Raw genomic sequence first — 25,192 nt, forward strand, 5'->3', positions numbered from 1 at the left:
ACAGGTCCCTCCATGATGTAGGGAAACAGATGTGGCTGCATTGAGACAGAGGAGGGGCTCTCCAGTGAGTAGGAAATTGCTCCCAGCCCATGGGCCTCATGATTTACAGGGCATCTGCCCCACATCTGGTCTCTTTGTTGTGTGCTACGGGGATGTGGGGGTGAGGGTGAGGTGGCGAATTGAGCCTGGAGGAAAGAGGACAGAAAGATAAGGGAGGTGGTATGGTTCCTGCTTCCAAGTTCTGCAAAGTCTGGCGAGGTGGAAATTACGTGAAGTAGTTCGGGCATCCCAGGGAGCAACACTTTTGTTCTCCTTTAAAATTCAAACTGCTCTAATCACCAATGATCTTGCTGTCCCCTAAGTTCCTTGTGTAGACAATGAGAAACTTCACTACCTGATCACCTGATTGCAAAGGTTTTTTTCTGCTGTCAGAGTCTAAAGTTTGAAGCATCCTGCCTTCTTTTCCTGGGCTCTCCCATCTTTTCCATATCCACCTCATCTCTCTTCTTCTACTTCTGCCTCTTCCGCTGTGATCTGGCTTAGAGATGCTCAGCATCTGCCCAGAGCTCATCTGGGAGTGCCATCCCAGGCCAGGTTCTCAGGGAATGGGGACAGACAGTGTGGAAATGTGGAGGGAGAGGGGAATCTGCCCTTGACCAGCTGGATTTCATTGGAAGCCTCCTCTATGTGGCACCTTGCTCCTAGCCAGACTTCCTTTAGCCACTTTTAATGTGTATTTTTAGGGCTTATTCATAAATATCACATGTTACACATGCATTCATTCAGCAAACATTTGTTGAGTGCCTATCATACACCAAACACAATGGTGGGGATAAAAAAATGTGGGTGAAATAGACCCAGAATGTTGGTCCTATTTCATGCCTCCAAGGTCGCTCCACTCTCTTATTTTGTGGTTGAAGATTCTGAGGCTCAACGTGGGACAGTGACTTATTTAAGGTGACGCCATTAAGGGTAGAGCCAAGACAGGAACACAGGACATTTTAATCTAGGTGAGACCAGACAGCCGAAATTGTATTTCCATACATATATTTAGCATTTAAAATGTACAGAGTATGTCACCATAGACATACTCTGTATGTCCATCTCCATGGTGACAGGAGGCAGGCGTGGTTATTATTATTCACATAATTATGAAGAGCCTCCATGTGGTTTATTCATTTTTCAGATGAAGAAATTGAGGTTCACGAGGTTAAGCATTTGAATAAAAGTCACATGGCTGGAGGTAGCAGAAATGGGAGAAGGACTTGGGTCTTCTGATTCCCAATCACCTGTAATACAGATCTCCTCACCTGCACCAACCACTTCTCATAGAAGAGCCGTCTCTCTCCTCTGTGGCTTCCTGGTGGCCTGTGGTCAAAGATGACTGAGAAAAGACCCCAGACCATCTCGGTAGTATGCTGCAGTACCATCAGGATACAGGAAAGAGGCAGAAACTCAGAGACCATTAGGAGAGGGGCGAAAGAAAAAAACCAGGAAAGACTGGCTGACATAGAGAGAGGTGAAGAGTACTGGAGAAACAGGAGAAGAAAGCGGCATAAGACTGGTCTGGTAAGAAAGAATGGAGCTTTGTGATAATTTTGACACCCTTCAACATAAAAATGGACACACCTAGTGTGGACCAAAACTAGCTGTCATGGTAAGGGAGGTGTTGATACACACAATGTGACTTGGACCACTGATGGGCAAGGGAGTTACAAATCCCATCTGTGATTTGATTAGGGCTGGCGATCCACAGTGTTCGACTGCCTGACGTCATCCTTGAATTCCTTAAATTCCTATCAGCCTTCTGATTGGATTCCTCCTCACTAACCCCTCTCCCACTGGAAACAAGAAACAGTAGCCTTGTGGCTGGCTCCTAGAATTCCCTAGAATTCCCTGAGGTTCCCTCATGAACCTCAGTTTCTTCATCTGATAAATGAATAACCACGTAGAGGCTCTTTATAATTATGTGAAGAATAATAATCATGCTTGCCTCCTGTTACCATGGAGATGGAGATGGACATACTCTGTACATTTCTCTGCATTGAGGAGAGTTGGTAAAAGAGAAGAAAACAACTTCAGTCTCTCTTGAGTGTCTTTTAAATGATCTCTTTAGGTTTAGGGGGATCCCAATGGTGTTAGACCTCCCAGAATTGATGCTACTATTATAACCCAACCATTAAATTGCTTTTTTAAAAAATTCAGTTTTATTCCTTTTTTTTTTTTTTTTTTTTTTTTTTTTTTGAGACAGGGTCTCACTCTGTTGCCTAGGCTGGAGTGGAGTGGCACAATCACTGCTCACTGTAGCCTTGACATCCTGGGCTTAAGCCATCCTCTGCCTCAACCTCCTGAGTGGCTGGGACTACAGGCACATACCACCATGGCAGCTAATTTATTTTTATTTTCTTGTAGAGATGGGATCTTGCTCTGTTGACCAGACTGGATGTGTGATCCAATTTTCTATCAATAAGTCAGCAAATATGTAATGAACAGCTTCTATGCAGCCGTTTTTAGATCAGCTGCTTTGGGGGATACAGAAGGAACGTATTTGAGAGACTTTTAAACTAGATTATGAACCCCTTGGAGCAAGACTAATGTCACAGCTAAATGTAATTACTCACTTATTTGCTTGGTAGACCATTGGGGCTCTGGAAATTTATCATCATCCTGTCGGTGGCTCTGTGCTATGTAGAGAGATTATGACTTATTCACCCATTTGACAAATATTTATTGAACACATACTGTCTGCTAGATATGGTAATGAAATAGTGGTTCAAGTATTCATGGTTTCTAACCTCAGAGAGCCCATGTTTAGTGAAGGGAGAGAGGTAGCAATCACTAACAGAATAAGTCATTTATGAGACACATCAGGAAGGGAGCAAGGAGTGTGAGTAACACAATGACATTCAGGGTGGTGGGGACCCGGGGTATGTATGTAGGGTGGGAAAGGAAGGCCCTAAAGTGGGCTGGGGCCTGAAGTTTGACAATGACCAGCCGCAGGGGATGTGAGCGTATGGGTGAGGGAGACAGAATATTCTAGAGAGAAGACAAAACTACCCCAAAACTTAGTGGCTTAGAACATAAAGGTATTATTATTTCCCACAGCCCTGTGGATTGATTGGCCTCTTCTGGGTGTCAGTTCCCACTGGAGTCTCTCACGCAGCGGTAGTCAGACAGCTGCTGGGGCTGGAGTCATCAGAAGGCTGGACTTGGCTGAATGGATATTCAAGATAGTTCCTTCACTCCCATGCCTGACCCTTGGGTTAGGCTGGCTGGAATAGCTGGAGGTTGCTCTCAATGCTTTCTCTACGTGCAGCTTCTCCACATGGCTAGTTTGGGCTTCCTAATGGCATGGAGGGCTCGGGATGGTTGAACTTCTTCTATGGAGCCTGGCTTTGTCCAGAGTGAGCAGGGAGGAGGAAACCACTTGTCTTTCTAAAGACTAGACCTAGGCTGGGCTAGTATCACTTCTGCAGTATCCTCTTGATCAAGGAAGTCACAGTCCAGCTCAGATTGTAGGACATGGAGAATTAGACTCCACTTCTCAAAGGGAAAATGGCTGGTGTCTTCAAGGAAGGAAGAGATGGTGACCATCTTGGAGACAAGCTAAGGCTTTGAGATCAAAAAGTCTTGGTGCGTCGGAGGACCAGAAAGCCAGCCAGTGCTGCTGGAGCACAGGAAGGTGGCACAAGATGAGGCAGGAAGGATGGACAGAGTGGTGTCCTCATAGGTAAATTGTGGTAGGGAATTTTGATTATTTATTTATTATCATTATTACTTTGAAATGGGATCTCTCTCTGTCACCCAGCCTGGAGTGCAATGGCACAATCGTGGCTCACTGCAGCCTCAACCTCCCTGGGCTCAAGTGATCCTCCTACCTCAGCCTCCTGAGTAGCTGGGACTACCAGCGCATGCCACCACGTATGTCTAAGTTTTCTATTTTTTGTAGAGGTGGGGTCTTCCTGTGTTGCCCAGGCTGGTCTCAAACTCTTGGGCTCAAGCTATCAATCAGCCTGCCTTGGCCTCCCAAAGTGCTGGGATTACAGGTGTGAGTCACCACGCCCGGCTAGATTTTTTTGTTTTTTAAGTCACACAAAAGCTTTAGGTTTCCTTCTTTCCAAGGGCTGATAGCCATAAGGAGTCTTCTTTCTTTCTGTTCCAGTCCATCTTCATTTGCTGCCCATAAGTTATCCTAGAGCCCAGTGCTGGTCGCACGCTCTCTAGCCCCCCACACCTTCAGTGAGTTTCCATTGCTTCCAGAACCAGGCACAGATTGCCCAGCCTGGTTTCAAGAGTGCTCTACCACATTGTGCACTTAAACATCTTTGGTCACATTTTTGCCCAACCTGTCAAATTGGATCCCTTGCTCCCCCTCATCCCTCTACCAAGAGGTGCCTTTGTCTCCCTGCCTCCACACCTGGTCACATCAGTCACTTGCCCTTCTGTGGCCCCATCTCCCCTTGTCAAAATCCTGCCTTTCCTTCACAGCTTATCTCCAATGTCACTTCCTCAAACTGAGCGAGCCCTCTACTGCTCAGAAACCTAGTTCTTCCTGATTTAAAGCAGAGCTGATGCTTCGGAAGGTGCAGTCACATCTGTATGTGTCTTACTCTCACTTTCACAGGTCTCCTCCCCATTGACTCTAGGTCTTCAGGGACAGAAAGCATGCCAGCCTTGCTTCTTCTGCCCCATGGCTCCATGCCTCACACACAGCAATCATTCAGTCGATGCCTGTCAAATTCAGCAGCAGTTTTTCTGGGCCACCAGCCTCCAATTGTCTCTTTCTTTTCCCATGGCAAATTGCAGCATTCGGCTCCCAGCAACTCCTGATTTGCAGCCCCAAGGTTCCTGGCAGGTCTCTTCTTTAGGACCATGGAGCTGCCGTTCCCAGACGGCCAGGCCTGCACAGGCCAGAGCTGGGTCCCAGGGAGATGGAGTGCTTCTGGTTCTGCAGACTTCCCTGGCTCCTCTCTCTCCAGCTGCCTTGCACTTGTTTTCCTTGGCAGGAGGAAGCCCTCAGTCACCACTTCATCTTCCATTTATAGGCATGTATGCATCTTTGTTATTCTTTTCATAAAATGACAGTGTTCTCAACTCAGAAAAGAAGAAAAGAGGGTTGAGGACCATGCAAAGCAAAGAAGGCATTTTATATAAGGTCTCCAGCTTCCTGCAATATTTCTGTCTGTATTGGAGAACGGAGGGCATTCTTTCTGCCTCCACTGCCCTCTCTTCTGTGACTTAGCCTGTCCCACTAACTTCTCACACTTTGATGATGGGCTACTATGGGCTCCTGGTGTGAGTCCATGCCTACACCGTCGTTCGGTCCTTCATCTGACACCAGAATACCCTGAGGTCCAGAGTGAAGCTTTGTGAGCTCAAATGTGTTGTTTTTATTGTTGTTTGGTTTGTTCGCTTGTTTGGTTTCTCGTTTTTTGTTGTTGTTGTTGTTGTTGGAGACAGGGTCTCCCAGTCACCTAGGCTGGAATGCAGTAGGAGGATCTTGGCTCAATGCAACCTCAACTTTCCAAGCTCAAGGATCCTCTCACCTCACCTCCCAAGTAGCTGGGATTATAGGCATACATCACCATGCCTGGCTAATTTTTATTTATTTTTTATTTTTTGTAGAGATAAGGATCTCATTATGTCTGACCTTGAACTCCTGGGCTCAAGTGATCCTCCTGCCTTGACCTCCCAAAGTGCTGGGATTGCAGGCGTGAGCCACCACGCTTGGCTGAGAGCTCTAATTTGTCCATTGGTCAAGCTATACGTGAGTGCAAAAAGGAAGAATAACAGCAGCAAAGATTTATGTGGTGCTCTCTGTATTAGACAGTGTTTTAAGGAGTCTATAAACAGTAGGTCATGTAATCCTCACAGTAACCCTATGAAGTTGTACTATTATTATCCCCATTTTGCAGATTCAGGAACTGAGGCAAATAGAGGTTACCTCATCTTCTCTTGGTCACACCAATAGTCAGTAGCAGAGCTGGGATCTGAGTCCAGGAAGGCTTGCTTCAGAGTCTGCATCTCTGACCTCTGGCCATGCTGCCTTAATTGGTCATCAAACTGAGACGTTTAACCTAGCAGGGTCACTTAGTCCTTCTTATATACCCAAGTGTGCTGGAGAAGACAGTGTGTCTGAGGGTTGTAGGCAAGAGCCCGCACAGGTTTGAACTAATTCTTGGCACAGGTAAATCAATTAGATTCATATTCTGACTTTCCCACAGATTTATGATTCTTAGTTTAGGGTTTTGTGCCTATTTGGAGGGATAGATCAGCAAAGGGATTTGTTGGTGTATCCAAGAGCAACCTGCTTCTTTTGGCTCCAGTCCATATCCTGGGAATTCACTAAGTAACTAATGAATTCATTTTCTTCTCTCCTTCCTTAATTCATCAAACTCTGATCCCGTGCCTTGTGTGTGCAAAGCACCATATGGCACAAGGACAGGTGCAGAAAAAGAACACTAAATGAAACAGACACCATCTCTGCCTTCAGGCTGTGAGTATGTGTGCACATGCATATACTCACAAGGAAACCTGAGACTCTACCTGTAACTGTCTGCGTATTCTTTTGGGTCATCTTTTAGTATTCTCTGGAGTGCCATATGTTCTGCATTTCACTGGTTTCCTGGAGTCTAGAATGCCCACATACAAACATTTTCATAAGGAAGCCCACTGGAGCACAGATGTCACAAGCCAGTGGCTCTCCTAGCAGTCCAAACTGGATAGCCTAGTGACGGTAGATTCCTGCCCCGGACTCTGCATGGGACTCTGTTCAGCTAAGTTAAGGTGCAGACTGGATTAGCTTCCCAGGGCTGCTGGGCAAATTATCACAGACTTGCTGGTTTAAAACAGAAATGTATTCTCTTAGTTCTGAAGGCCAGTGGCCAGTGGTTTGAAATCAAGATATCAGCAGGGTTGGTTCCTTCGGGAAGACTTTGAGGACAACTCTCTTCCATGCCTCTCTCTTGGCTTCTGGGGCTGTTGGGAGCCATTGGCTTGTAGATGAATCACTCCAATCTGTGCTTCATCTTCACACAAACTTCTCTCTGTGTCTCAAATCTGTGTTGGCCTTTCTCTCAATGATCAGTCATTGGGTTTAGGGTACACCCTGAATCCTAGTAGACATCATCTTGATCCTTAATTATCTGCAAAGACCGTATTTTCAAATAAGGTCACATTCATAGGTTCTGGGCTTTAGGATGTGGGTCTGTCATTTTTAGGGCCACTATTCAGCCTACTCCACAGACAGAATCCTTCTCAACTCAGTGTTCCTGACGGGTGCTACCAATTTGGCAGTATTGTCATAGAAATTAAAATCTATTTGTATCCCTAGGGTAGTACCCATTTATTTCCGTCTCCATGTGTGTGCACATATGTATAAGAATAAGGAATCCTTAGTGTTTATTTTTTTGTTTGTTTGTTTTTGCCTGGAAGCATGTTTGAAGTGGGATGCAAGAATGTTGCACTGACTGATAAAGTATGTATCAGTCAGGTTCCAGAGTTCAACTCAAATGGTTCAAGTGAAAACAAAAAGAAAAAGATGAAAAAACCAACAAAGCACTACTTTCAACGGTGTGGACAGGTTTAAAGAAACCAATAAGAAATGCCAAGGCACCTAGAGATTAGCAACAATAGAACGCCATGGACACACTTTGGCCTTAGAGGGGAAGGGGAGGGATCAGTGTTACAAGAATCCCAGTGAGAGCTGGAATTGTAGAGGAGGTGCTGCCCGGTTTTAGAGGAACAGACACTACTGAAATGTGGCCCAAAGTAGGAATGGAGAAAGAAAGACAGTTCAAATGTCTTTCCTCCCAACTCCTCATCTCAAGCTGATGTCTTCTGTTGGCCAAACCAAACCAGAGCCAGTTGGCAAGAGTGCCCTGGTACAGAGTTCATAGAGATAGGTTCTAGGAGCACCCCTGGGCCCAAGAAGAGCAGAGTTGGGTCTGTAGTAAGAACTAACCAGCATAGGTCTGTATGTGGATTCTGGGAGCCCGGGGACACATCCGCTTCATATACAGTCGTGGGATCTTGGAAGTGGACCATCAGTTAGAGATGATCTATTCTAACATTTCATGTTCCAGATGAGGAATTGGGTTCCAAAGAGGATAAGTGTCTATGTGTGTGCATGGGCACACTTGTCTGGGTGGGGTGTGACTTTCTGTCATCATCCAGAGGTCCAGGAAGGGTGGGTAGTATGGCTATTATTCACTTTAAAACCCTGAGGTTCTGAACTTGAAGAACCTCTTTGTATCTATAGCAGATTCTTATTGGTTATGTTCCCAGTATCCATTTTGCCTTCCTTTTCCCCAGAGGCCTCCAGTTTTATTTGGGAATTCAAGTGGTTCAGGGAAGCTTCTTTTGCTGTTGGCTCAGTGGGGAGCTCAGTCAGATAGCATATCCAGTCTCCAATAATGATGACCTCTGGGTGGTTTAAGCTAGTCACGTCCCAGTGAACTTCATGACTTTTGTTGTGAATGCTGGAGCAAAGAAGCTCCTACATTCCTTCTCCATGTGAACGAGGAAGCTCATAGCCTTGGGGGCTGCTGGCAGCTATCTGAAGAACAGTAGGGGAACCAGTGTTAAGATGAAGTTGAAGTTAGAACAGAGATAAAGGAAGAGAAAAAATTCCAAGTGAAACTACTGAAGCCAGCATACCTTTCATCTTTTAAAATTAGGTGAGCTAATAAGCCCCTTTTAAAGTTTAAGCTATTTGAGTCAGGTGTTTTTTCTTTCTTACACGCAGTCGAAAGAGTCAGCAGGTAGGTGCACTGCCTCTCTGGCACGCAGTCTTCTGAACTTGAATGAATCACCCAGCCTTTTAGATTCCTTTCACAGATGCAGGTGTAGTAAAAAAATAATTAAAATGCGTTAAAAAAGTTAATTCTTTTTCTCTACCTCATTTTCCCCTTCTGGAGAACACAAGGACTATTATCACAGCTGCCAGGACCTGCTCATTATTACATTGGGCTGCACGGATGAGTGTTCTCAAGAGAACAGAACCAGAAGGCAATGGAGGGAGAGATTCTGTATTTAAATTTCACTAGTGGTTTTCCTTTGCCATGTGTTCTGTCTTTAAGGAAACCGGCACTCTCCCCTCATACTGTCTCTTAGAGGTTGGGGGCCCTCTAAGGAAGGATTGGGGGTGTTGAAGAGAAGTCTGTGAGGACAGGTTTGTAGAATGTGGGTGCAGATGTGTTAGGAGAGGTAGAAATCTTTCACGGATTTCTCTCTATTTTGTAGAAATATAAACTGAGGCTTAATGCTGGGAACCTGCTCCTTGTCACCCAGGCAATCCGGCGGCATTACAGAGAGTTGAACTCCAGAGCGCTTGCTCCCAAACCAGTCCCCACCCTCCAGATGGTCCATTTGCCTCCTCCTCAGGCCTGTGAATTGCTTCCCCTGGAACCAGACCAGATATTCTGGAGAAAGCACCAGGTCAGCATTCTATGCCGAAGACCCCGGTCTCCGGAGATGCCATTTGCTGAACTTACTGTGCTGGGCTGATTTGGGGCCCAGGTGTTGTCTGAAGTCAGGTGACAGGCTTTGAGAGCCTCTTGGAGCTTCCTTTGGGGGAACATGGAAGAACATATGACATGAGTCTCCTAAAAGTTGAAGAGGAGACTGAGGGCTGAGAGCTGAGGTGTGCAGTTAGCAGCAGCCTGTGAATGTCTGTGTCACGGAGAAATTCACAGACTGCAGCGGCATCCCTTCCTTTTGTCTTTAGCTTCTGAAGTTCCACTAAAGTCCTGGGCTGGGCCATGGAGCTGGACCTCTTTCCCCAGGAAGATTTTCTCTTTTCCACTGCAGGATTGGAAAGAGCAGGGATGACAGAGCCCAAGTAGAGGCCAGGGGGCCTGGAAGGAAAGGGCACATGAAAGGGGAGAAAAAGAGTAGGAGGGGACATAGGAAAAGATTTAGGATGTTGTGTCAAGAGGCTTATAAAGTTTGAGAGCTGGAAGAGATATTTAGAGCTATCTGTCACATTCCTCATTTCACAGGAGAGGAGCTGTCAGCTTCTCAGAGAGGGAAAAGTACTAGCCTAAGGGTTCGTCGTAAACTATTGATGGAGGTGAGACTGGAACCCAGGTCCTTTCACTTCCAAATTGAACTTATTCATTATCTGTTGCGGTGCAAGCAATTAACCCCAAAATTAGTGATTTTAAAACCATAAACGCATTATTTCATGGTTTCTATGGGATAGAAAAATGATTGTGTCTTAGCTGGGTCCTCTGACTCACAAACTCTCAGAATGCTGCACTCAAGGTGTTAGGAGGGGGCTGTGTGCTCATTTAGGCTTAATGGGAGAAGGTCTGCTTCTAAGTCCACTCAACGAGCTCACTTGTCAGAATGCTGTTCCTTGAAGGCTGTTGGAATGGGTTTTCTGTTCCCCATTGGCTGTTGGCCACAGACCTCTCTAAGTCCCCTGCCATGCATCACTCTCCACGTGGCCCCTCACATTGTGGTAGCTGGCTTCCATTAGTGCGATAAGTGAGGGTGCAAAAGAGAGTGAGCAAGATTGAAGCCAGTCTTTTTCTAACCTTACCTTGGAAATGACATATCATCACTTTTTCTGTATCTCATTCACTGAAGTAAGCCACTCTGTATAGCCCACACTCCTGAACAGCAGAGGCAGGAACCATCTTTTTGGAAGCTGCCACCATACCAAATACTTCCTGCTAATATTTGCTGCCTCCCGCAGTCATATAGCAGAGAGGACTGGGAAGGCAGCCCTAAGAAGTGTGCATTCTGTTCTACAGCTATTCTGCCCAGCCTTTCGTTTAGAGAAAACACTCTTCCCACCAAGGAAGGGAAAGCAAGCATTAGTGGCAGAAAGGACAATGTAAGACTTCGAAAGAAGCAATCATCACATTGATTAATAAATACTTACAATTTCTTTTTTCATTGTTGGTCAATTGTTTGGTGATAAGATAGAGTAAGCAAGGAATTCAGTTTAGAAACTAGAGAAAGCTGGAGTCTGAATTTCAACCAAAACAAGTCACTTACCCTCATGAAACCTCAGTCCGCTGATCTAGTCACCAGGATGACAGTGTCAACTTTTTAGGATTAATTGAACAACATGTAATACCTTTTGAAGTTAGCTCTTTCATATTGAGTGCCTTAGTTAATAAAAACAGGCCTATTGGAATGTCAAATAAGGACTTCCCGTCTTGCACTGCATCCTAAACTTTAAAAGAATGGATATGGTAGCCAATGGGATAAGGCAGGAAACAGAAATAAGTGGCAGAACTATGGGGAAGAGCAGCCAAAATTCTGAGTATTTTCTGATTGTATGATGGTGTATTGGTTTGCTAGGGCTGTCATAACAAAATACCACAGAATGGGTGGTTTAAGCAACAACAACTGGTTTTCTTACAGTTCTGGAGGCTGGAAGTCCCAGATCAAGGAGAAAGCAGGTTGAGTTTGTTCTGAGGTTTTTCTTGTTGGCTTGTAGATGCCACCTCTTGTTGTCTCTGCATGATTGTCCCCATGTGCCCAAATGTCCTCTTCTTATTAGAACATCGGTCAGATTGGATTAAGGCCAACTCTAACAGCCTCATTTGAACTTAATCCCCTCTTTCAAGATCCTAACCCTAAATACAGTCACATTCTGAAGGACTAGGGGTTACGGCTTCAACATATACCTTTTAGAGAACACGATTCAACCCATAACAGATGGCATACCGAGAAAAAATGGAGAGAATGAGCTGAAAATTCAGGAGAACTAATAAGAGATTATTAAGGTAGCCAGATACAAAATAAATATTTAAAAAGGCTTAGTGCTTTATTGCATATCAGTAATGACCTATTGAAAAATACAATGGAAACAATGCCATTCACAATAACCACCAATCCTTGGTCTGCAGGAGAGTTTCCACACAGGGCAGAGAGAGAGAGGGTGTCTTGTGACTTGGGGCTTTACTTAGTTATCTGCACACAGAAAGAGCACAGCTTGCAGCCAGAGTTGGATGAAAGACAGAATGAAAATATTTCAGGCCTCTCATCCTCAAACTTCTAACCACAAGGGCCCCAACTCTGAGCATGCCGCTGTTGAGGGAGACATAAGTGGCCTGCCATCCCTCTGGGTTTTCGTTCCTTTCTCAGCTAGGTCACATGTCCTTACAAACTTCCTAGTCCAGTCTGCTCTGCCCCAACACAGGGACATGTTAACACAGGGAATATTAATCCCCCAAAATAACCTTTTCTCCTGGAAACCACATCTTGAGCACCGAAGAAAGTCCTTTTATATCATCAAAAGCCTCATTTGGGAAATTTCCGCAGAACAAAGAAACTCTCTATGCTAAAAGACTGGTGGTGTTTCCATTTATTGCCAGATAAAAATTGCTTGCAGCTTGAAGAAATTAAAAAAGTTAATTATAGAAGTAATGTGTAATAAAACTCAAACAATATAGACAGATCAAAAGTCTTCTTTGTTCACCACTTAATTTCACTCTTCCCCCCAGAAATGATCACTGTCAACAGCTTGGTGCAGACATAAAAAAATGTACAAAACTGTGTGTGTGTATGTGTGCTTGTAAATATATGTATACACATGCACATATAGATACACACACCACATAGACACACACTCATCCACTTTATTTCTAAATATGAAAACTTTTATCCTCTTAAATTTAAGTGGGATCATACTATATGTATTGTTTTGCTTCTTACGTTTTTTGCTTACCTAGTAATATGACTTGGAAATCTTCCATATCAGAGCATATGTATATGTGTGTGTCTATGCATACACACACACATACACATATCTACTTTTAAATTGCTATAGAATGTATCATGGTACAGATGTAATTTTGTTGATTTGACTAGTCCCTTAGGGTGTACTTCAATGGAGAAGCCTATATTAGACTTTGCAGCAGTATATTTTTATTAGTTAAATAAATATATTAAGAGTCTTGTTAACATTAAATCCTGCCATGACTATTATGGAACACTTTTTGTGCAGAGATATAATGATTTCTCTAGAATAGATGCTGCCTTAGCCAGGTGTTGTGATGGGCACCTGTAATCCCAGCTACTCGAGGGGTGAGACATGAGAATCTCTTGAACCCAGGTAGTGGAGGTTGCAGTGAGCTGAGATCATGCCACTGCCCTCCCATCTGGTTGGCAAAGTGAGACTCTGTCTCAAAAAAGAAAAAAAAAAAGCAAACAAGCAAAACTTTGGGCTTAGAACAAATACTACTATAAAAAAAATCTGACATTGGGCAATATATAAATAACAGAAACTTATTTCTCACAGTTCTGGAGGCTGTGAAGTCTAAGATCAAGGCCTCAGAAGACTTGGTGTCTAGTAGATCCAGTCTCTGCTTCCATAATGGTGTCCTGAATGCTGGGTCCTCTGGATGAGATGAACACTGAGTCATCATATAGGAGAAGGTAGACGGGCAAAAAGGGACCTATCTCGTTCCCTCCAGCCCTTTTATAAGGCACTAATTATATCCATAAGGGTGGATTCCTAATGGCCTAATCACCTTCCGAAGGCCTTGCCTCTTAATACTGTTGCATTGGGGACTGAGTTCCAACACGAATTTTGGAGGAGCCACAAATGTTCAAACCATAGCAGATGCCTAGAGGTGAAATTTCTGAGCCCAACGTTTTGCTTGTTTGCTTTTCTTTTCTTTCTTTTTTTTTTTTTTGAGACAGAGTCTCACTCTGTCATCCAGGCTGGAGTGCAGTGGCGTGATCTCTGCTCACTGCAACCTCCACTTCTTGGGTTCAAGCGATTCTCATGCCTCAGCCTCAGGAATAGCTGGAATTACAGGCGCCCATCACCACACCTGGCTAATTTTTTTGTATTTTTAGAAGAGACAGGGTTTCATCCTGTTGGCCAGGCTGGTTTTGAATTCTTGACCTCAAGTGACCCACCCACCTTGGCCTCCCAAATTATTAGGATTACAGGCATGAACCACCACACCCAGCCTCATTTGCATTTTTTATAGATTGGCTCTTGAAGTGTTTTTTTGTTGTTGTTGTTTATTTGTTTGTTTTTAAATTTCAACTTCTACACACAAAGGTTTCAAAAATCTTAGAGCTGGAATTTCTTCCTGGACACCCCAGACATAGCCCCAGGGTTCCTCTCCCAGTTTATGGGACTTGTTGGCTGCCTTGTTTAGTTTGTCACATTTTTCTTGCTCAGACCAGACATTAGAACCATGATCTACCTTATCACTCATGTTCTAAATCTAAAGTCTTTCTGGATGATAAACCAAATTCATGAAATGGCTCTCAATTTTCTGATGGGAGCTCAACATCTTAATACACAATTTATATATGGAAGGACGATTTATAGGCACATAACTGGGTCAACTTAACACAGAATGGAATAAAAAATGACAGGGCTTACGCATCAGTCTTTGGCTAACTCTTCTACCTCTCTTGGTCCTGAGTTTGGAGGATACCCAGTTCTTGCCAACGGCGTTGTAGGTACGAACCTTCTCAAATTGAGGTCCAAACTTTTCTCCCAGCTGCCACTTGGCTACTGCTGGCTGTTTGCTTATTCTCTCAGTTCCACTAGCAGAATCTTCTGCATTCCCTTCTTCCCCAGACCTAGCACCCTGGAGCAAGTCTGTCAATCCCAGCTCAGATTAGTGTCAGTCTGAGTTTTGAAAGACACCCCATCCATCTTGAAGGCAGAATCGATTTTGCTCCAATAGCCATGCCTTTTTCTGGTTTTTGGCAGCTTTCTAGGGCCGAATTCAACCCCCTTCAGTTCTGATCAGCTTTCTGAAATGCAACTTTACAGTTACAAGGGTGGCTGCATTTGCAATGAGCGCCACTAGAGACTGCATGAAAAATTTAGCATGCAATTGAGAAGGAATGTATAATTAATAACTTCTTGTGTTTAACAAATATTTAATATGTAACTAAATTGTGGTGGTGGATGTTAGGGATACCATGGCCAGTGAGAAAAGAACAAACCAAAACTATGACCCCCCACTGCAAGCTTCATGGAGCTTACAAATAGAGAATTACATAGGAATAGAATTGAGAATGTGAAATGTGATTTTGGAGAGCATAAACATACATGTGTTAAGAGCACATGACCTGATTGGTGGAGGGGTGGTGGTGGTAATATGGCAAGGACTGCTTCCCCAACAGCACCCCTACTGACTATTCCTTTTTCTGAGTTTTTTTTTTTTTTTGTCAGAGTTAATGCTTCCAGGTCTCCCAAACTCTGGTTCAGTGCTCTTTCTACTCCATCATGTGACCTTGGCCCTCATTTGCTAATCTAAACATAAGAGGCTGGTCTTGCAAAACTTCACAGTCCCTTCTAACTGCAATGTTCTTCATTCTCATCCTCCTCTTAAGATGTATGTGGTTGCTTGTCAGCAGCATCAACTCCATCTGTCCATCTATTCAACACATATTTGTTGAGCAACTATCATGTGCAGGCACTTTACCAGAGGCTGGAGACAGTAGAGTACAAAACGTCACACTACCTGTCCTCATGGGATGTCCAGGCCTGGAGTAGCAGTTGGGTTAATGGAGCCCTCTTCTACACTCTTTGGCCAAATAATTACATTTAGAATTGAGGCATTGTGGAATGAATAAAATTGGGAGTATCTTTCAGATACTCAGCACACCCATGGTAAAACCTGTCTCTTTCGTGTGGATCTTGATGCCTGCTCACCTTACAGGCATATACATTGAAGGGTGAAATTGGTACCTGGACCACTCATTCTATACAAGCACCAGTCTATAGTGTAAGGGGCTCTTACTCCACAGACATTTATGGAACGGTGGCTGTCATCCTGGATGAATGTGGGAAACTATAAATACAGTCTGGGTATAGGGTAGACATTCAATAAGCCCTGAGTTAGTAAGGAGGGTATTATCCCAGCCTGAGAAGCCCTGTTGTGAGCCACGTGGATGAGACAGAGCTGATAATGGTTCTGTCTTCAGGGAAATTATACTCCATTAGGAACACGAGACCTTAGCAGCTATAATATCATTGTATTCGTAGAAAGTGAGGACTTCTAGAAGGGCGTGCACAGTGAGCCAGGAATTGAGAGATGATAAAGCCTATTCATTTTTGCCTGGGTTGATTAGGAAAAGATCCTTGGAACTAGGTTTTAACATTTGGGAGGAATTTCAAAGAGAAAGGTGATAGTGAGAAACAGAAGAGGCCTTTTTCCAGAAGGGAGCCTCCTTTTGGTCTTTGGCCTAGTTTCCTTCCAACCAAAACCATGGAAGGTCAAGTTGGCCTAGAAAGAGAAGGTGCTTTCTAGTCTCTGGGAGTCTTGGGGTCTCACCCATTTGTTTTCCATCTGCTCAGTAGGAGTGAGAGCCGTCTGTGGTGCCTACTGGCAGATAGAAAAGATGGGCCTGGGAGTGTCCTCTGAGCTCCACAATATTTGAGTTCCTATGTTTTTGTTGAGGAAACCGGGGCATGGAAAATGGGCTCCCTTTAAGCACAAAAAGTCTTAAAAATGGAATTTACTTAGTTAAAATGCAATCTAAAATAAATAAGAATGAGGCATCTCCTTTTTCCAAGTCATTGCTTTTCCCCCACACCTGTCTCCACCTCACAGGGTACCTCCACCTTTGGCCTTGCAACACGCCAGGCTGGGCATCAAGCCAGCCTTTCTTCGATGAAATCGAGGCTGCCAGATCACCCCGCCCACCACTGTTCCGTTAGTCTGAGGTCCCACCCTCCCCTCTCCGGGGAGACACAAAGGGCTTCTGTGACTCAAGCGAAAGCCCACAATCCTCTTTCTTTCTAGCAACACAGAGCGAGGCTGTGGGGTGGATGTCTCGGTGGTAACCCTTGCCCGACTTGCTATGCAGTGACCGGTGTGGAGGTTGCTCCTCTGCTCCTGGGGCAACTCTCTAGATCTACACACTTATTGTCCTCCATGATAGACCCATTGGCAGAGATTTCAAGGGTCCCTGTTTGGTTCCAACTAACCTTGAGAAGAGTCAGGGTGGTCTGGGGAGGAACTGATGTTTATCAAGTAGCCAGGAGGTACTGGGTGTGGTGTAAATTGTTTTGTATGTGGATTCCATGTGAATCTGCATGCTGGTCCTAGAAGCTGTTCTTAACTCAATTTTACAGAGCAAATGACAGCACTCGGAGAAGCTAGATAACTTGTTCAAGGTTATATAACTGCTAAGTTGTTGTTGTAAGGTTTGAGTCTAGAACAGGCTGTTGGGAAAGCCTGAATTTTTCTGATATTGTTTGTTACTTAGGATTTGAATCAGGCTGCTGGGTTTTTCTGTTATAGTTTGTTACTTAGGGTTTGAATCAACTGGCCCTGTCTCTATCAGATCAAGAGATATGGGAAACATCGTCTGTCTTCTCCTCCTTGTCTTCTACCCCTAAGCATCCTAGGTCTGCTATCAAAACCCCCGTTCACTTCAGACAATGACGTAGTCTGGTTTTGCGGGTAGAGAGATGGGGAGGTGGGGTGGGGCAGCATTTGTGGGGGTGGAGGGAGGGCAATAGAGCACAGATTTCTAGTTTTGCCTCTGTCACTTACCGAGCCATGTTGAGTGCATCTTTCTCAATCTCCAGGCTTCATTTCTTCTGCCTGTAAAACACAGATGCATAGCTTAGTTGTTAAGCACACAGAGAAAGGACAGACTTGCTCTACCCCAACTCTACTGCTCACTAGCCCTGTGACCTTGGAAACATTTCTTGTCTCTAAAGTAGAGATCATCATCGTATCTGCTTCATGGGACTGTGATGAGAGTGAAAGTAATTAATACATATAATGCTCTTAGGAGAGTATCTGGTATAGGTGTTTTATGAGTATTGCTGTCATTCTTCTTCTTAAATGTAAAATTAGTGAAATTCTAGTATTTTCAAATAATACATGGGAAATAACATAGAATTTAAAGCTGAGTACCACTCCCTTGATATTTTCTTCTCTACTTTTTGTCTGTGTGTGTGTGTTTGTGTGTCTTGATATTTTCTTCTCTACTTTTTGTCTGTGTGTGTGTGTGCTTGTGTGTGTGTGTGTGTGAGAGAGAGAGAGAGAGAGAGAGAGAGAAAGAGAGTTAAAGGCAGAGGTGTGAGTAGATCATGGTGAAAATTAGGTGTCAAGTTATCCTTTCCTCTGTGTGTGACATAGAAAACTTCCTCATATATCAAAAAGAACACATTTTCTGTTTCATTTTATATGCTTATAAACCAATCAACTTCGAGCCCATTCATAAGGACCTTAGATATACAGTGGTGAACAATTTTGCCTCCAGACTTCCAGATAAGGTGATCATATAGATCCATCAAAGGCAACAAGGATGAGCATGAGAACAACAAGAACATCACAACAGTGCCTCAGCAATCACCTCCTACACATCTAGACCTATAGGATTAAACTAAGACAGAAGGAGACAGAGAGAGAGGAAAGGTGCGGGGAGATAATGGGCTCTGTCTAGCACAGGGCCTGGCTAGTAGGCACTGCTCTAAGTGCGAAGTGCAGAAAGTGTGTGGAATGAGGAGTTAACACCTAGGGCAGCCTAGGCCAACTCTATCCAAATATGGAAATAGATATAATGCAAGTCATATTTGTAATTTCAATTTTTCTAGCAGCCACATTTTAAGAAGCAAAGAAGAAACGTAAATATTGATTTTCATTATTTGATTTAACTTCATATAGTTAAAATATTATTTTAACATGTAATCAATGTAAAAAATTATGAATGAGATATTTGACACTCTTTCTCTTGCAAGGTGCCTTTGGTTGCTGGTGTGTCTGTTATAATAGGAGCACTTTGACATTCAAACTCACCCTCTTTCCAGTGCTTGGTAGCTGCATGCGCCCAGTGGATCCCAGGCTGGCGAGCCACAGACCTCAACCCCGAGGAGCTTCTGTCTGCTGAATAAGCCAGAGCATGTCTTGCTTCCTGGCTGTTCGGAGTGGAAGGAGAGGAAGAGGGGTCTTTTCTTGCTAGGAGTTAGGCAGGGACAGATGAGTGCCCTGAGGCCAGGGTCCCCTCCAACCACCACACCTTTATGCCATTGTACTCTTGGCTTTCAAGAACATCACAGCCTTTATCCTGGACTCTTATAAAGAGTCTATAACCCCCAGGCACGTTTCTTTTTGCTGTGGCATGAATATAAAACATGCTCACTAGCAAATGAGCCTGGCCATCCCTCCAGCGTGTAGACCTGCAGTTCAGTGTTCCGTGACTCCCTCCTTCCTACCCCATTTGCTGTTACCTCTCCTGATGTGGTAAAACTTTCTAGACAGGGAAAATAATGGAGTTGAGAATGAACTGGTTCTGGTGGTGAAAAGTAAAATGTATGTTATGTATTCTAAACAAATTCTTTGTGCTAAGATAGCCATTTTACAGAAAAAAACTGCATGTTATAAGTGTGTTCACAGATTTAGGGGTTCAAGAAAGTGGCTGTTGTGTGCTGTTTTTATGCTTTGCCACCGGTACCCTGGAATTCTTTGCATTGCAGGGAAATAGTTTCTTGTATCTGTAGAGGATATCATCATATCTGACTGATCAACACGCATATACCCATCTTTGGTATTAGTCTCTCAATTTTCCTTTTAGGACCAACCCTTGTTGTCTCCATAGCATCACAAGTGTGGTCATCATTTTCTGTCTCCTGGGACTCTGAATTTTTAGCATAAGTGATGTAAGAATGAGAAACAATCAGTCATTTCAATCACAGCAGGGTAGGCTTGAGGCCCCATCTGATGCCTGCCTGGCTCCCCTTATGAGGCCCAGTTGTTCAGCTTTTCCTCGTATTCCCTAAGCTCTTCCACATTCTTCTAATAGATATCATCTTCTCCCCACCCCACCCCACTTCTAAGTGAGCTGGAATCTGTCTCTGCAAACGAATGCACATTTCAAGCAGCAGGTTGGGGATGATATGGCTCATGATCTGTAGCATAGGGGAGCACATAAAAGAAAAAAAGGAAAAAAAGGAAAGGGTCATGTGGTGAAAACAGAGATCTGACTGGGCACAATGGCTCACGTCCATAATCCCAGCACTTTGGAAGGCCAAGTCTGGTGGATCACCTGAGGTCAGGAGTATGAGACTAGCCTGGCTAACATGGTGAAACCCTGTCTCTACTGAAAATACAAACATTAGCTGGGGGTGGTGGCACGCGCCTGTAGTCCCAGCTACTCGGGAGGCTGAGGCACGAGAATTGCTTGAACCTGGGAGGCGGAGGTTACAGTGAGCCAAGATTGCGCCACTGCACTCCAGCCTGGGTGATAGAGCGATACTCCGTCTCAAAACAAAAAAACAAACAAACAAGCAAGCAACCCAGAGATCCCCTTTCAAGAGTCCAGTGGTGGCCATGGTGGGAGAAGCCTGACTGTTTTCACAGCAGTTTCTTATCTCTTCTTTCATTTTTTTGTCTGATATCCCTGGGAAGTCAGCTCAGGTTCAGTTAGGGGTAATGAATGGTTGTGGAAGTTTGGAGAGAGCTTCCCATTGAGTATTCTTATGTCCTTGCTACTCACTCTGGTCTTTGGACCAGCAGCATCAGCCCCAGCTGGGAGCTTCTCAGAAATGCAGACTCTTAGGCCCACCCTGGACATACAGAATCAGAGTCTGTATCTTATCAGGATCCCCTGGTGATTCTATGCACATACAGTTGCAGAAGTATTATTGTATAGCTGGTGTAGTGTTGTTCTTCTGTGTTCCTGAAGGGAACTTCAACAAATAAAGGTTCAGTTTCTAGGCCTGTTGAAGACTCTATCCTTCCTTCAACTTTTAGAAAAGTTTTTGTTCTAAAGCATTTTTGAGGATGATCCCTGCTGATGGTGAAATTCAAGCTCTTTACATCTTTTTAGTAAAAACCTGTGTGGGTTAGACTCAGGGACTTCATACCTAATTAATTTTAAAGATACTTGCCAGTGCTAATGGAAAAAGATAAGTATGGTGCTAATTGGTGGGTTTATTGATCCATCCTTGGTCCTTTTCACCAACATTCATACTCAGATTTTATGTTTTACAATATTTTAAGAGGTGGACTCATTGATTTGTTTCCCAAGATTCCATGGCTGTTTGTATGTCTTGATGTGACTCTGATGCCCTCACTTGTGAGTGCCGTGCCTCCCGCTCCCAGGAATCTACAGTCTAGGTAGAGGGATAAGATCATCCCCAACTCCTAACTTTTATGGGAGAGGAAAGCAAGCCCCAGGGAGATGTAGGTACTCTCTGATCTTAGGATCTGGCCTAGACAAAAGGATCAGGAGAGGCTGAAGTGCTAGGTCACAATGGGAGCCTGGGGCTAGCTCTTTGCTGAGCAGGCAGGCACCGCCAGGGACATCTGTCCTCAAGTGTGGGGTCCTCCTCCTCTGGTGTGGTATCCTGAGACTAAGATCTGGGAAGCAGTCATGAGTCAAGATCAGACAGGCACAATGATCCCTAAAAGACCAGTCCAGAAAGAGAAATGAGGGGTCGTGCAATGTACTCAGGGCCTGTAATTTACAGCATTTTAGATTCTTACAAGCCACCTGAGAGGTAGATTTTACGACTGGCATTCTACAGATATGGAAGATGAAGTTAATGGAGGTTATGAAATTCACCTAAGATCACACAGCTAGAGAGTGGGCATTCAGACGCAGACCCACTCACCCCAGTGCCTTTCTGCTTCATCCTGTGTCATGCTGCCTCACTGCCTTCTGCCTGAGGTCAGGCCTGCTTATAGCGATGATAATGCCGGGCCATTGAAAGAGATGAAATGGTCCCAGTTGCAGGAGAGGAGGTGTGCAAAGCTTAAAATGAGGCAGGACTAATAGGTCAATTGAGGTAACAAAGCCAGAGGAGTTGGCTCAGAAGGAGTCAGGCCCCTGGGTTTTGATTCTCAACCCTCTTGTACCCTGATGCTAACTACTTCTGAAACGCTGAGCTCAGGAATGGCTGGAGGGCTCAGCTGCAGGAGAAAGCTCATGTTTGGAGTGCCATGGGAGGGATAGGGAGAGAATGGAGAGAGGCTTGGTGGGGCCAGCCATGAGGAGAGGCAGGCTTTATTGAAATAGCCAGCTTCCTCACGTACAGCCTAGTGAGGCAGATCAACCTGGAACCAAGACCCATTGCTCCTAGAGGTCAGGAATTAAGACCCTTCCCTGTTTGGGTTTTCTCCCAGCGTAGGCCTGGAAGTGAGTGCTCAGATTGCAAAGCCAGAAAGTGAGAGAGGTTTCAGGCTGCTGCCGTTCTCTTGTTTCAAAGGACAGAACCTTTGGGTGACCCCAACAGCCAAGCCCCAGGCCATGTCTGGCTTGCACCAGCTACCCCCAGAGCACAAAGTCTCCTCCCTGCTGCCTTTTCTGGGCTTTCACCTCCTTAACATAGCCCTGAGCGTTTCTCCAGAACTTCCTGTTTGCCTGCAGCTGCACAGATGCAGGTCCCACCCAAGGGTCATCTGAAGGAGGCTGGGTGAAAGGTGGGAGTTGGCTGTGTTCCCCATAGCTCCTTGGGGTTTTCTCCACCCACACATGGGTTCTCTGGCTTCGCCACTCCCATCGGGCTCTGAAGCCAGTGGAGCAGAGGCCCCATATCCAAGTTAGCTCACATGAAGGTCAAGGTGACCCAAAAGGGCTTGTGGCCAAGATCCTTCTTCTTCTTCTTCTTTTTTTTTTTGATTTTTCACTTTTCCAAAAGTCCAAACAAGTGATGACTTTAGGACATAGCATTCTGGAGAAAACAGGGGAAGGAAACAAAGTCCTCCTTGGTTAGGGAAATGGAGAAAAAGCACACAGGGGGTGAGGCCTTTGGATTTTCTGAAAGAGCGTCCCCATGGTCAAAAACCCGTACACAAACCTTGTAGGTGCTGGGCCTATAGGAACTGTAAACAGAAGGACAGAATGAATATTCCTGGGGTACAGAGACTAAGTCAATGCCAGTGTTGAAAAATTTCCAATATGTGGGTCTGGAAAATGTTCCTAGTGCAAAGCAGAGTTTTCCGGGCGGCTACCATTCCTTCACAACCTAAGAGGGCAGAGGCTGAAGTCATCAGGCGAGGATCTGTCTGTTCTGGCTAGTCTTGGGCTGTTCACCACATGCCTGTCCTAATGATTAATTAGATTATTTCAGTGTTTAGAGTATTGTGAAGATATAACACTGTATTAGAACATTGCATTGTATTGGCTTGGGGATAATACCGTCATGCAAATAACATGAAAACAAGTTTTTTAAGGTGAGGATTCAGGAGCTCCGTGTAACTGTTCTGAGTCTCTCTTCTCACTCTGTCTGTCTACAATTTGCTTCTGAAGGGACTTTGGTCCATGACAGCATAAGGGAGGAGATAAGCAGGTTGATAAAATGGCAAACTTCTAAGGAGTCCAAGGAAAGAAGAGATTTTGTCTACAAAGTTGTGTCAGCTATCGCTGTTGGATTTTTGGAGATTTTATCCAACACTCTCAGCTCTTTGATGCCCCAGGGGGCTGGCCCTTATGCTCTGTGTCACCTGGGGTCTCTTGTCTGCTGACTTCTGAATTTTGCCAATGAGAGCAGCAGCGGGAGATTAGATAAATGTCGGAATGTTTCTTCCCTGTGTCTGAGCCTGACAACAGCTGTGATCCTCCTAGTACAGATTTTACCAGGAGGTCCATTCACAACCATTCCTCCCCACACACAGTTTTGGCTGTCAATGGGCTCCTGTCGTGCTATTTTGCCCTTTTTCCTTCTCAGTCCTAAGGGTCTGAAGACCCCATTGCTAGGCTCTAGGTGTCTCTTCTCTGTAAATAATCCCTTTGACAAAGTCTTCATTTGGACCATCTGCAGGGATCTGTGGCTCCCTAATCATAACAAGTTTCCTGAGGGAAGTAAATATTGCACACTCAGCATCATGGTATTCTAGTTTGTTCCTGACTGTTGACTTTGTCCTATGGGAGAGGTCATCTTTGTGCAAATTGGCAATCCACAAGAAGTGAGCTGTGCACAAGAGCATTTGAAGACTCACGACACACAGTCATAGCAGGAAGTGGCAAGGCAGCAAGCTGTGAAGAGGCAGAAGGGGAAGATGGGGACCAGAAGCTGAAAGATACAGATGATCCAGAGAGCAATTGTAATAGACACCGAGGTGAGCTGCTCAGATTGCAGGTGTGTGGTCCACCAAGCAACCTCCAGCTGATGCTCCCTTCTGAGTCTGCCTCAGCAGGGAAATGCCATTTCTTACAGGCGCAGCCCAGCCGGGTAGGGTATAAAGGGTATGAAGGCCTGGCTATACTGCCTGATGGTTTGTTCGGCTCCTTCTTCTGTACAACCATGCAGCCTCTCTCTTCAAGTACTGACCTCTAATAAACATCTTGCATTCAAACTCCATCTCTGCTCCCTGAGAACCCAACCTATAAGGCTAAGTTTAAAAGAATTTACAGCAAGAGCAGCAAAAGCACATTAAAATAATTAAACCATTTTTACTTTTTGGATTTATTTTATAGATTTCATATGTTGCAAGGAGCATTTATATTTTGTACAGAGGCAGAGAAAGTCCCAGGGGGCATGAGAGCTGGGTGAGAGCCATGGCTGATGAGTTCTTTCAGAGCTTCCGAAGGAGGGAATCCAGATCAGAAATGTGCAAACTTCTAAGAAGTTAGAGCTTCGTTCAGTGACATTATGGATACACACAGGATTATTTGAGACTAATCTGAGCTTACATTTAGGAGGTAAAATAGACATAACCATGGAGGATCCGGGCTATGAAGCATTTTCCCTATCCCTATTTGACAAAAAGGGAAACTGACAATGGGAAACTTTGCAGTATCTGTGTGCCTGATGGTCAGCAGAGATGTTTTTCACATGAACTTGAAAACAGCACTGAATCAGCATGTGCATTCTTTTCTTAGGGTTATGGAAGAGTGAGGACTTGAAATATTTTACCCCAACAAGTAAAATGACTTATCTGAAAAATGAACATGTTTTTTATTGCATTTCTAGATTTCTGACCCACAGGAACACTCCTTGCTACCCCTTAATAGTCTTTTCATCCCAACATCCTGGTACCCACACATTTGCATGAGGCTCAGACTTAATAGTGTCCTCTTCCCATGTCTCACACCCCTGACTGCTGGAAACTTCGTGTCTAACCTCATGCCCCCTCATTCCTTCCTGCTTATACCCTTTCCTGGTTACTTCCCCAGAAACCATGTGGGTGGCTGGTTCTTGAGTTTAAATATGAGTCTCATTTCTACCCTGGAGCTACCTCTGAGGCAACAGGAAACACAAGAAAAATACGATCCACCTCTGAGTGGGTGAATG

The 25,192-nt window shown here is 44.5% G+C and overlaps 1 long non-coding RNA gene across 3 annotated transcripts in view; it reads left to right on the forward strand.

Moving 5' to 3' along the window:
• Positions 1-25,192, forward strand: part of LOC102135060 (uncharacterized) — a 578,423-nt gene that overhangs the window by 97,184 nt on the left and 456,047 nt on the right. The gene's annotated exons all lie outside the window — the stretch shown is intronic.

Source organism: Macaca fascicularis, chromosome 12 (genome assembly GCF_037993035.2).
Source record: "Macaca fascicularis isolate 582-1 chromosome 12, T2T-MFA8v1.1".
Taxonomy (NCBI): Eukaryota; Metazoa; Chordata; class Mammalia; order Primates; family Cercopithecidae; genus Macaca; species Macaca fascicularis.